The sequence below is a fragment of the Camelus bactrianus genome, chromosome X (assembly GCF_048773025.1).
Source record: "Camelus bactrianus isolate YW-2024 breed Bactrian camel chromosome X, ASM4877302v1, whole genome shotgun sequence".
Classification (NCBI taxonomy): domain Eukaryota; kingdom Metazoa; phylum Chordata; class Mammalia; order Artiodactyla; family Camelidae; genus Camelus; species Camelus bactrianus.
Genome location: NC_133575.1, coordinates 96,951,309 through 96,963,410, shown reverse-complemented (window position 1 = coordinate 96,963,410; position 12,102 = coordinate 96,951,309). Strand labels below are relative to the sequence as shown.

At 36.5% G+C, this 12,102-nt stretch overlaps 1 protein-coding gene across 1 annotated transcript in view; it reads left to right on the top strand.

Moving 5' to 3' along the window:
* Nucleotides 1-12,102, top strand: part of TENM1 (teneurin transmembrane protein 1) — a 700,775-nt gene that overhangs the window by 16,600 nt on the left and 672,073 nt on the right. The window lies entirely within an intron of this gene.

The window sequence follows — 12,102 nt, the reverse complement described above, 5'->3', positions numbered from 1 at the left end:
CTTCTGTTAGATGGAATATATGTGAAAATGTAGCAAGATGTGGGGTGGGGGTTTCAGATTAATCAAAATCTTCAGTTACTTGAAAGACTTCCCTCATTGGGCTTCATTCTTATTAAAAATAGTCATCAGTGTTAAGTCCTTAGAAAGTAGGGTCTAGGAAGCATTGATTTTTTTTCTTTAATACCTGTATCTGGCAGTGCTACACATCGGTATTCAAATATGAATTCTCACTCTACTTGTAAAAAAATCAAAAGGATGATCTGAATTTGTGAGAAGTTTTTGGAATCACTTGATACATTCTTTAAAGCACATGAAACGATTTTACATTAAAAATGAAATCCTTGAAATCTTGGAATTTGCATTGCCCTTTAAAATATACAGTGCAAATACATTAAGGGTTTTCTTAAATTGGGTTCCAGTTAATTGAGATCAGTCTGTAATGGGAATTTAAAATGGGTTTGTCAGTTTTAACTATGCATGGAGTTGCACTTGCTGTTCTTCTAGTGGCGCTGCCTATAAGGGAGTACCATTGTCAAAAAGGTCAGATCACTCCAGGGAAAAAAAGTAAGATCAGAAAATAAAATGACAGATTAAAAAAGAAGAAAGGATGTTGAGATTTTCACATATTGTGTCCATTCGTGAAAATTATTTTCTTAATTTGGGAATTGTGAGTCAGTTGTGTAATATTAACTTAAAGGTATTGTTTCATACTAAAAAGGTTTAGATGTGTGAACAATGATAGTCTTGCAAAGCTAATGTGAATGAATAGATCAGAATGGAGGAAAAATGCCTAGCAGGCCAAAAGAATACACACCTATAAAGATAATTGGCACTAAATATTTAAAAGGTTCAGAGAGCAGCTGCTTTCCTTCCCTGAGAGAAACAACATGGTATAGTAGAAAAGCTGTTGCCTGTCAATCTGAAAATGTAGGCTCTACTCCCAGTCTTATATGAGTGATATGGTCTTCCTAGGTCACTTCTCTACCCTGGGCCTTGGTTTTCTCACATCTATAATACAAACTTTGGGAGGGATAGTGTCAACTTTCTTCCTGATCAAACAGTTCACATTTTCTGATTTTTAGAAAATTAAGGACTCTTCTCAAGTATGCAAAATGAAATCAAGATTGGCCATTAAGTTGGAATACACACACCAGTTGTTTAAAAGATCGCTGCTTATTTAAGTGGTTTAGTGCACCGGTAATAGGGCATTTATTTACTTTTTATCTTAAAGCAATTGTGTATGCTAACACCACGGCCCTCCTCTCCTACCCCAACGCACACCAGTATTGGCATTGTACGAAACAAATTCAAGTAGAAGTTTAGTTAGTAGTCTCATTTTCCTCCTTGATAAAAATGCTTAACTTTGGGATGCTACTATGGCACTCCTCTGTCAATCTTTTGAAGTTCAGTAAAACTGTATGTGTTCTCCCTCTTGCAAGGTGGGTCATTCAAGGTCAAACATCTCTCTGAAACTTGGAACCAGCCAAGTGCGTAACCCGATGACTTCAGACTCCAGTGCTTTCAATCTGGCACCCTTCATGAGCATTGAGTTCATATTAAAGCACTTAAAATATATTCTCCTTCATCTACATATCACAGCAATAACAACCTGGGCACAGGACAGTGCCTGGGAGCAAATAACCACTTGGAGTTAATGATCTGAGGGGCAGCTGAAGGACCATTGACTCTTCCTAGTCAGTCTTTCATCCCTATAAAATGCCTGTTCCTGAGATACCAAGCCTTCAATAATTTTTCCATCTCATACCAGATTAATTAGTAGCCATAAATAATAGCGTTTAATACATAATAATGAGATGTGGTAATGCAATAAAATGTCAACAATTCTAGTACTATATAAAGATGGCTATTCTGATCAAACCAAAAGAAGGAGCGGTAAATGAAGTTCATGAATCATAAGTTTAGAAGTGACTTTCCCCGAAATGATTTGAAATGGTACGTAGGAGTTCATATGGTTTAGGGGAACAGTTCCCTTTCTTTTGCTCCTTATTCTACCTACAAATGATCCATTTTAGAAATAATTTTTAAAAATATCTCTGACATTCATTTAGAATGGATTTTTAGAATAGTATATATTCAGCTTCCCTCTCCATTTTTAGCACTAGATTCAGCTTTTGAGATGTGTACAATTCTGAAATAAGTAACAAATACAACTCTACGAATGTCTTTTCCCAGAAGAAGCATTTTTCATTTCTTTATTATTATAATAAACAATAAGTTTCTACAATGTGCCAGGCATGGTGCTAGTTGCTAGGGAAACAAAAATCAATAAGGGACATAGTCCCCAGTCACGAGCTACTAGTAGAGAAGTGAGGACTGACCTATACACAAAGAAGTAAAAGAATCAAGTGTTGTAGGTGTGGAATACATATGAATTTATTTGCTCATAGCATTCATTATTATTTTTCTAAATTAAAAAGATTTACATATCAGAACCTAATCAGTAGGGCCATGAGATATGGCCCCCCAATCAAAAAATCTGCAGGTGACACAACATTGTAAACTGACTATAACTCAATAAAAAAAAAATCTGTAGGAATCACTGGTCATGGTAGGCAGAATGGCCTCCCGAAGATGTCCATGTCTTAATCCCTGGAACCTGTGAATATGTTGCATCACATGGCAAAGGGAAACTAAGATTGCAGATGGAATTGAGGTTGCTGTTCAGCTGACCTTAAAAAAGGGAAGTTATCCTAGTTAACTGGTGAAGTCAGTGTAATCACAAGGGTCCCTCAAAGTGGAAGAGGGAGCAGAAGAGAGAGAACCAGAGAGATGCCAGCACGAAAAAGACAGCCTGATATTGCTGGCTTTGAAGACAGTGGTCACGAACCTCTAGAAGCTGGAAAGAGTAAGGAAAAACATTATCTCCTAGAGACTCTAGAAAGGAATGTAGTCCTGCTGACACCTTGATTTTAGCCCTTCAAGATCCATTTCAGACTTCTAACTTAGAAAACCGTAAGATAAATCTGTGTTGTTTTACACCACCAAGTCTGTGGTAGTTTATTACAGTGACAATAGAAAACTAGTACATTGAAGTTTATTTACCCAGTACAGAAAACTGGGGGGAAATCTCCAGATGTTAGCAATTGCTGTTGCTGAAAGGCATGGTTCATGTTGATCTTGGTACACAGGGATATTTGTCTAGTTATCATTTTTCCTAGATATCCGTATCAGACCCCTCCATTAGAAGTATAGCTGTTTATGAGCTCTCTGAAATACCTGGCAGTTTTCTGTTGCTCCCATCCCCAGTCTCACTTTGCACAATGGCTGGTATATAACATAGTACATCCTCAGTCAATATTAACTATCACTCTCACCAATATTATCACCACTGTAAGGACATAAAGAGTGGGTTAATTAGGTCCATCTAGTAAAAGGATGAGAAGCAGGTATCTGAACATGTCTTATAGAGAAGGTGATGGTAGTACTGCAAGCCATTCTGTCTAAGTGTGAACTGGTAGAGGTTATGGATTAGCAGTTTGGTATTATCTGATGAACAAATGGTGGGGATGGGAAGATGTTCTAAGAAAAAGAAGCAGTGGTGCAAAAACATCAAATAGCCTGGTCTTTTAGAGGAACTGCAATCATCCTGTTCAGCTAAAGGGTGATGTAGAAGGTAGTCATGAGAGAAGATGAGGCTGGAGATGTAGGCTGGGGACAGATGAAGAGGGACTTCTCTGGCCTAAGGAACATCTCCTTTTTCCAGTAGGCCAGTGCTTTCTAATGCTACTTATGAAATTAGAGGTTTGATGTACCACCCATGGAGCTTTTGTATTGTCTGACAGGTGAACCTTGAAAGAAATGCACCTAGGAACATAGCTTAAAAGCCACTTCTATAGTCATGGAGGAACTAGGGAAGGACTTTAATAATCACATTTGTGATATAGAGGTGATAGTATGCAGAATGGATTGGAAGGGGTAAAACTTCTGATGGCCAGGAAACCAGTTAGGAAACTATTACTGTAGGCCAGATGAGAGATGGTGAGGGCCAGGTGGCAATTAGCAATGGGGATAACAATAAAGGGATAGATTTGAACAGTGGTTCTTAAACTTTAGAGTGTATCAGAATCACTTGGAAGGCTTATTAAGCTGCAAATTGCTAGACCTTACTCTTGAATTTCTGCTTCAGGTGATCTGGGATGGGGCCCAAGAATTTGCATTTCTAACAAGTTCCCAGAGGATGCTGATGCCACTGGTCCAGGGACTACAGTTTGAGAACCCTGAGATTTGAGACATGCTGACTCTGTAGAACTGACAGGCATGAGTCACTCATTAGATATGGGGAGTAAGGGAAAGGTTTCTGGCTTGGGAGACTGGGTGGATGGTGATACCATTCAGTGTTACTGAGATCAAGTTTAGGTTGAGTTGGAAAAAGAAAAAATGTCATGACCCTAGCAAGGGAAGGTCCGCTAAAAATCTTTAAACAGAACTTGTAGTCAGATCCTGGGCCCTCTTTTAGAAATCTTGACTCTGTATTTTTGTACCAGTTTCTCCCAACCCTACCCCACCCCACCCCAATCCCATTTATCTGCCTTGGTGATGGAAGTGAAAGTACAGGATAAGGAGTTCCATTTTATACCTATTGAGTTTGGGGAGCCTATGGAACATCAGAATGAGAGAATCTCAAAAAAATAATTTAAGCTTTAGGATTCTTTAGTTTGTTTTTAATTTGAATTAGTTTATCTCCTTTTTTCAGTTTGGTCATTGTCTCTTCTTTACGTAAAATCAGAATAGTCAAGATACAGGTCCAGATGTAGTTAGATTGAGCTTTCATCCAGGGACTTCCTGTATATTTGCAGTCAATCCTATAAGGATTTCTGAGTGTTAAATTTGCTCATAGCTGACAATCATCCTTTTTATAGTATAGATCAGTGAATCCAAAACATGTTCATTTTTAAATTCCCCTTGAACACTCCTGTGACCTAGCTTTCTCTATATTGCTGCTTCACCAAAAAGAAAAATCAAAGTAAGGCAGAGTATCCATGCTGTTTAGAAGGGGAGAGTAAGAGAGTATCATGTAGGTTGCCCTTTTTTCTTCTTTTCTTTTCTTTTTTTGTGTGTGGCCTATTTCAGTAATGGTCAGATTTTTCACCAAAGATACAAGCTATCTCTGTAAGGTTGGGAGTAGGCAGAGAAAAAATTGTGCAGTAGGATAAAGTACCTACCTGCAATGGTGAGATGAGGAATATAACAGAGCCTATTAGACTTTAGAGAAGCAAAAGTGGATACTAAGCAAGAAGAATTAAACTGGTAGACTTGTTTTTGTTGCAAAGGGGCAGTTGTACAGGTAAGTTGATCTTTTCTGGCACAAGGTATATCCTTACAGATATGGATAGATAGATAGAGACAGGTAGATAAAGATAGGTATATATATATACATATATATATATATATATATATGTATATATGTACATATTCTCAATGCACTTGTCAGTTTATAGTTCCATGAAACTGTAGAATCATCTTAGTATGGAGGCAGAAAAATGGTGAAATGGTCAATTACAGTCATTCACTGCCATAAACTTCATTGAAAAGATATATTTAATAGTGCCATCATTCTCCTTTGGAGTCTGATCATCTTAGTGACTGATTACATACTTGAATTGTGTGAATAGGACAACCACTCATACACTTCCATCTGCAAGGTGCATAATGAACCTTAACTTGTAGGTTCAATTCATTTTCTTGTAGCATTTAGCGCCAATCTTTTAAGGAAAAGGGAAGCATTGCTTAGTTGGTACTTATTCCTCTACTCCAAGAAACACACACACACACAGACAACAATCACAAAACTGAAAACAAAGCCTTGCGCTTTTCCTAAGTGCTTATAGATAAGCCATCATCTGAAATGCATCCATGTTTTCCAACAAAAATTCCAACACTAGATGTTTAGGAAATGGAATCAGAGTTAATCAAAATGGCTCCTACGGTTTCTGGAAAATCTATGAGCAGATCTTCCTTAGGGATGTTATTCAGCCCCATGATATTGCTAACCTGACACCTGAATGCAGCAAATTGTCTTCTGGGTGAGGCAAAGTCCAGCCCTCCATTTCACCTTAATAAATTTGAAATCACTATTTCTTCAGCCTAAAGTACTTCCAAACTATATTGAGAATCACTATATATTCTTTTTCAAAAAAAGGTAAAGAAAAATAAAAAGCCAGTGACAAAAATTCTGATAAAAGTACAAAGGGGCAATGTAATCCGTTGCCGTGGGCACACTATCTGAAGTAGGCAGGGTCTCTTCTATAGGACAGACGTTGAATTGGTGACCTTCAAATGTTGTCCTACTTTGACTAGATGCCTGACAAATGTTAGATGAAACTATTCAACTTGTATGATTTTAAATGGCTGTTTTTCAAGAACACATCAGCTACCTATTTTGTCCCAGACTCATCTGTACGACTGCATGCGAACTTTAATTTTAAAAGATACACTTTAAGTGACATGGCTGACTATCGCTGTGTGTAATAGATAACTGATTTGTTCTCTTCCTATTTTCAGAATTCTCACTTGGTTAAATTGGATGGATATAATTCATAGTGTATGGTGTAAACCTTCAATGATAAATTAATATAAATAATACATGTTTTCAATGCCCTTGTTCATTTTATTTAATTTTACACACTGCTTTGTTCAAAAGCACCCTGATTGATGCTTGACTGTTTTGTATACTGTGTATGAACACAGATTGAAAGATGCACTTATTTGCATGCCCTGATCTAAGCTTACATCCACATACTGTATGATGTGAATGCTACCTATGAGTATTAATTTGCATCAAGCTTATAGTTTTAATCATAAGAGAGCACATGAAGTTACTATTCATTTTATTGTTGACAATAGTTTTAGGAGGTGGAGGAGGGAGCTGAAAGGAGACTGTTTGGTGATTCTAAGAAAGGCTGATTTTCACTTAAGTACTTTTTTGTAAGTCATTTTGTCATTTGGTAAACACACAATGATTATTCCTTCAGACAGATGAAATATTCATTAGAAAGAGAAGTGAGGAAATCACAGTACTATTAAAGAAGAGCAAGGGAGTGGGAGGCCTGTCAAGAATATTCTGACCCCAGGAAAAAGAAATCAGAATTGCCATAGAGAGGGAGCACAGAATGCAAACTTTTAAAAAGGTTATTACCATAAAGTCTGAGGAAATCTTGGCCTCCATTAAGGTTTTTGTCCCTGAGAGCCTAAACTGTAAGTATGGTATCTGCTTTGTCTGCAGAATAAAAAAGGAGATCTTCGCTTAATCATTATCCTGGGAGCTGAACATCCTGCTACATTTGAATAAAAATGCCTACTTCATTACTGATGGGAACACAGAGTTCGGTGTACCAAATGATTTACAGTAGAACTTACTGACAGGGCTACCTTATAAATGAATGGGCTGTTTAAAGAATAGTAGTTGTTAATGTGTTTAGTGTTGAATGAAGTACATAATGCTCACAAACTCTAGGAAATCTACCAAATGAGTGCTGTGTGTTGAAAAAAAATAGTTCTACTATACCTTTAGGTAAAATGGAAAGTGATGACGTAGAAAATCGAATTCTGATGCGTCGACAATATCATCAGTTTTTTTCTCTAGTGAAATCTCTTTAAATGACGGGAAACGTAGGTGTATGAAATAACTGAGCTGCAGAGGACCTTGAGAAATCATTTGCTGTAGGCTTCTGCTTTTAAGCATGTGAATATCTATACAAAGGGTAAGGGAGTCACATTGTCAGCATTATGAGTACAGAATTCTTTATTTAGCAAATATATATATATAGCATTTGTGTGTCAGGCACTGTTCTGAGCACTTTACAAATATTAACTGGACACATTTATCATGGCATTACTTTTCTCTCCTACTCTTTCTTTCTTCTCTTATTTTTTCTTAATACATCTTTTTCTGTTTCCCTTTTCCACTGCTTGTTTCTTAGTTTTGCCATGGTCCCTCCTTAGCGCTTTTTCAGGTTTTCTGGGGCCCTCCAGAGTAATGAGATTACTGAACTCTTGTGTAAGCCTTTTTTTGCATTGCTTTTAAGAATGTCATGTAATTTAAGTCAGATTTCTTATAGAAATAAAAATAGATTACTTTATTATTTTGCCTTCATCTCTGTGATTTGTCATTTCATGGTGTAATGAACTAAAATTGGCCTGGAGTAATTTGATATCCATGTAACATTGATAGTTACTTCCAGTGTCTTAAGATAATTTCTTTAATGGTTTTGTGATTAATTGAGGTGCAGTTTCCCTCCTAATTCTCGCAACAATGAGCAAATCACTCCTGGAACCAGATTTTTTGGAGTCCATCTTTTCCTGCATGTGTGCAGTATCCCTTTAGTAGCCAAGTGTATATATTTTATCAGGGTCAGTATTATGTATCTATCGTTTGTGAGCTACTATCAGAAAGGGGACTTAAACTAATCCTGATTTAATGAGTTCCAGTGCTTTAGGACAGTCCGTACATTTTATCCAGTGAGGGTGACATGATAATCCCCATGATGCTGGAGACTATATAGACTTTATTCACCCCCAGGTCCCCAGCACCTTGCTCTGTACCTAGCATCTTGTAGATATTTACAAATATGTGCTGGATGAATTAATAAATGCCAGTGATAGTGATAATTATGATATCCCCAAACAGGAGAACAAAAGTCTCCTGATGACTTGCCTCATTCACTCTAATATATTAGACTGAGGGGATTGTACCCAACATACTAAGATTTTCCCACATAGTCATATATTTAAGGCAATAATTGAATCTTTAAGTAAAATTTATGTCCATGTTAAATTATGCTTCTTGTGGGATATCATGGCATGAGTCTACTTGGGCGCTATAAATTATATTGATGGGGTAAAATGTGTTTTCATGTCTGTTTGTAAAATGTGGAATATTATTGAATTACTTTAAGTGTCATGTTTCAGATGAGTTTAGGCTAGTTTCTTTGAATTTGACACATTTCAGTCTGTCATCCTGTCCTTAGAGATGTTGAAAATTAAATGGAGAGACTTAAATAATTTAATTTATAAGCTTGCTTACAGCTATGTGGTTTATCAAGCCAGATGTCGGTAGCCTCAGTTTCTTGCAGCTCAGATGCTGCCAGAACATAAATTAAAATTGTTTCTGCGTGTCAGGGATGAGCGTGTAAAAAAGGAAGAAACTTTCTTTCAGAGAGCCAATCTCAGTGTAGTCTCTGCTGGGCAGTGCCTTTTTTTTTTTTTTTTTTTAAACCATTGGCTAATTTTGAAAAGAAGAAAAAAATATAATTCACTTATAAACAAGCTCAATTATGTTTCTGGGGAAATCCTGTTCCCTGTGTACATGATGCTGTAACTCACACCTCTAGAACATGAAGTCTATAATAGAAATGTTATTCTGGTTTCATGCCTCTCCCTCTCCAGGCGTCATTTTCTGTTGTTGTTTAAATGCAATAGATTTACTTAAATTTTTATGGTTATATTGTCAACATTTCCAGATTCTTTTTAAAAAATTGGTTTAGACAATGTTTTAACAGGGTGTTTTTCCTAGCAAGAAAGTATGCATCTGAGCACATCTTCGCCCACATAAATAGAAATGAGCAGCCTCTATGTAATTTAAGTGAGGTTGTAGGTGATGACTTGAGGTGACAGGAACAACGAAGAATCTCTCACAGCACTGCACACATCCACTGTGGGACCTTGGGTAAGTCAGCTGCTCTATCTGGGTTTATTTCTTATATAAAATGAGGAGTTTGGGTTGTATCATCGCTCAGTTTCCTTGCATGGTCTAGAATGCTTTGAGATATTTTAAAGTCTTAGGCCGCCTTTATTTCAACTCTTTGCATTATTAAATTTTTTCCATCCTTTGAGGCCCATGAAATATTCCAAGCTGCATGACTCTAAGTTGACTTTCCCATTTTTTGAATCTCTACAGCATTTGTATAGTCAGAATGCAGAATTTTACATGTTTGTATAGTGATATTTTATCTAATTCCTTTTTGTACATTAAAATTATCTCCCCCATACTGCAAGTCTGTAATATAAGAACTATGTCTTATATTTCTCCTATTTCCTTCCTTAAATCTGTTACATTATGCAGTACATAAAATTATTAACTGATTTGGATGAGATATGATTCACTTATCACCTGTATTGAAAGAATTTGATGTAGAAACAAAGATAGCCACTTTTCATGGGTGCTTGATTCATTTGGTAGCTAAAAAAGGGTGTAGAAGCCTATTCTGAAATTATTGCTCTAGAGCCCTTAAATTGAAGTAATATTCCAACCAAAAATAATTTTTCTGGGTCTTGAGATTTGGGGATTCCATTTGTGAGAAACAGGCCCCTATTTGGCAGGAAATAGCTATATTGGTTATTTTTTTTTCTCTGGACTCTAATAGCAATTTTCTAATCCAATCCAGCCAACATAAATCGAGCACACGTTATAGTCATGTTCTGTGATAGACACTGTGATAGGTTTAGAGGAAGACTAGTGTGTGTAAAGATTAATGGGACATAATTTTTCCCTCCATGGGTTCAAGGTGGGTTATAATTGACATAAAACAAACAAACAAACAAACAAACAAACAAAAAACCCCTACAATATAATATAGTATGAACAGTACTAGAGGGATATATGAAGTGATTTGGAATCACAAATAAGGAAGCTTCTGACTGTATCTCACATTTTATATCTAGGAATATACTATTGAAAGGTGACATTTATTTGGACTTTAGAAAATGAGTAGGAACTTGACTGTTAGGAAAGGTAGGGAAATGAATCTAAGTTGGAGATATTATAATAAGTAAAAGCATAAAGGATTGCAATCTATGGTATGTCTGAGGGACCATCTGGTATGGCTAAATTATAGGATGTTTAGGGAAAACGTTTCAGAAGGACTGGAGTAGCTGTCTTGCTTCCTAGCTTATCACTGACTTTCCAAGTACATTCAGTCCCTTAGAGGTTATATATCATTGAGCATTTTCTAAAAGTAATGAAGGCCATGAGGTGGGGGAGATGGCATACAAGGGGAACTTGCGGAAACATATTCCTTTCTGCCATGAAATTTTCAGAGTCATCTTCTTCAAATGTTCTGTATATTCAATGCAGTAAATATTTTTTGGTCCTTTTCCCTTGCGTGTCTATTAGGAATGATGAGATTGTCTTAATTTATTATAATGACTAATTAAAACAAAAAAACAAGTATGCATCTGAAACAGAAATCTTACAGCTCATAGTAGTAGCAGCAATACAGACAGCTGACACTACATTGTGTTCAGGCTTGAATACAAGAACATTCTTCAGCGAGTTTGGAATGCGGATCTCGCTTTCTTGTGTACTTTTCAAGTCTCAGTGGCGGATGTCCCCTATTCCCTCAGGCAAGCAGGGAGTTTAAGTTTACCCTCTTACTTTCTGTCTACTCCCTGGAAAACATAAAGCCTACTTTCAGAAAAGGAGCTGACAGACAAGTCATTTGGAACCCTAAAGTGACTTAAAGCTCCGTGGGATGGTTTCCCAGTGCTGCTTGTATTTTAACAAGGGGATAAAGGCCTTGCTTAACTTAAATGACAGACGAGAATCTCCTGGTAGCTGCTACCTAACCATGAACAAGAAGTCACTGATAACAGTTTATGTCCTTTTATTGTGTCCAATAATATTAAGTTACTTGAGGTTTGAAATTTCTTGCAACTGAAATGAGAATATATAGCTAGATGTTTATAATAAAAACTATATGAAGTATTTGATTCTCCATGCTATTTCTCACACTAACTGTTTCCCTTTATGGTAATGAATAAACAATATTTTAGCTAGAAAGAAAAAGAGAGTGAGAACAAAAGAAGAAAAGAAGACTGAATGAAGAAATGCTTTTCTGGGGCTTAGGTTCTTTCCTATGGGACCTTTACTTTAGCTTCTCCTATATGTTGCTGATTTTAAGAAACTGATCTTTGGCAAGGAGAGTGTTAAGAGTCTGAACAGAAACTTAGCTATTAAAAGAACTGTATTTTACGTAAGGAAATTAGCACAGGCTCAGAGTGTTTAGTTTTGAGATAATACTAAATCTATTAAAAACTATCTGAGGGTCAGATAGGAAATAGATACTTCAGTTACTTTAAAAGCAA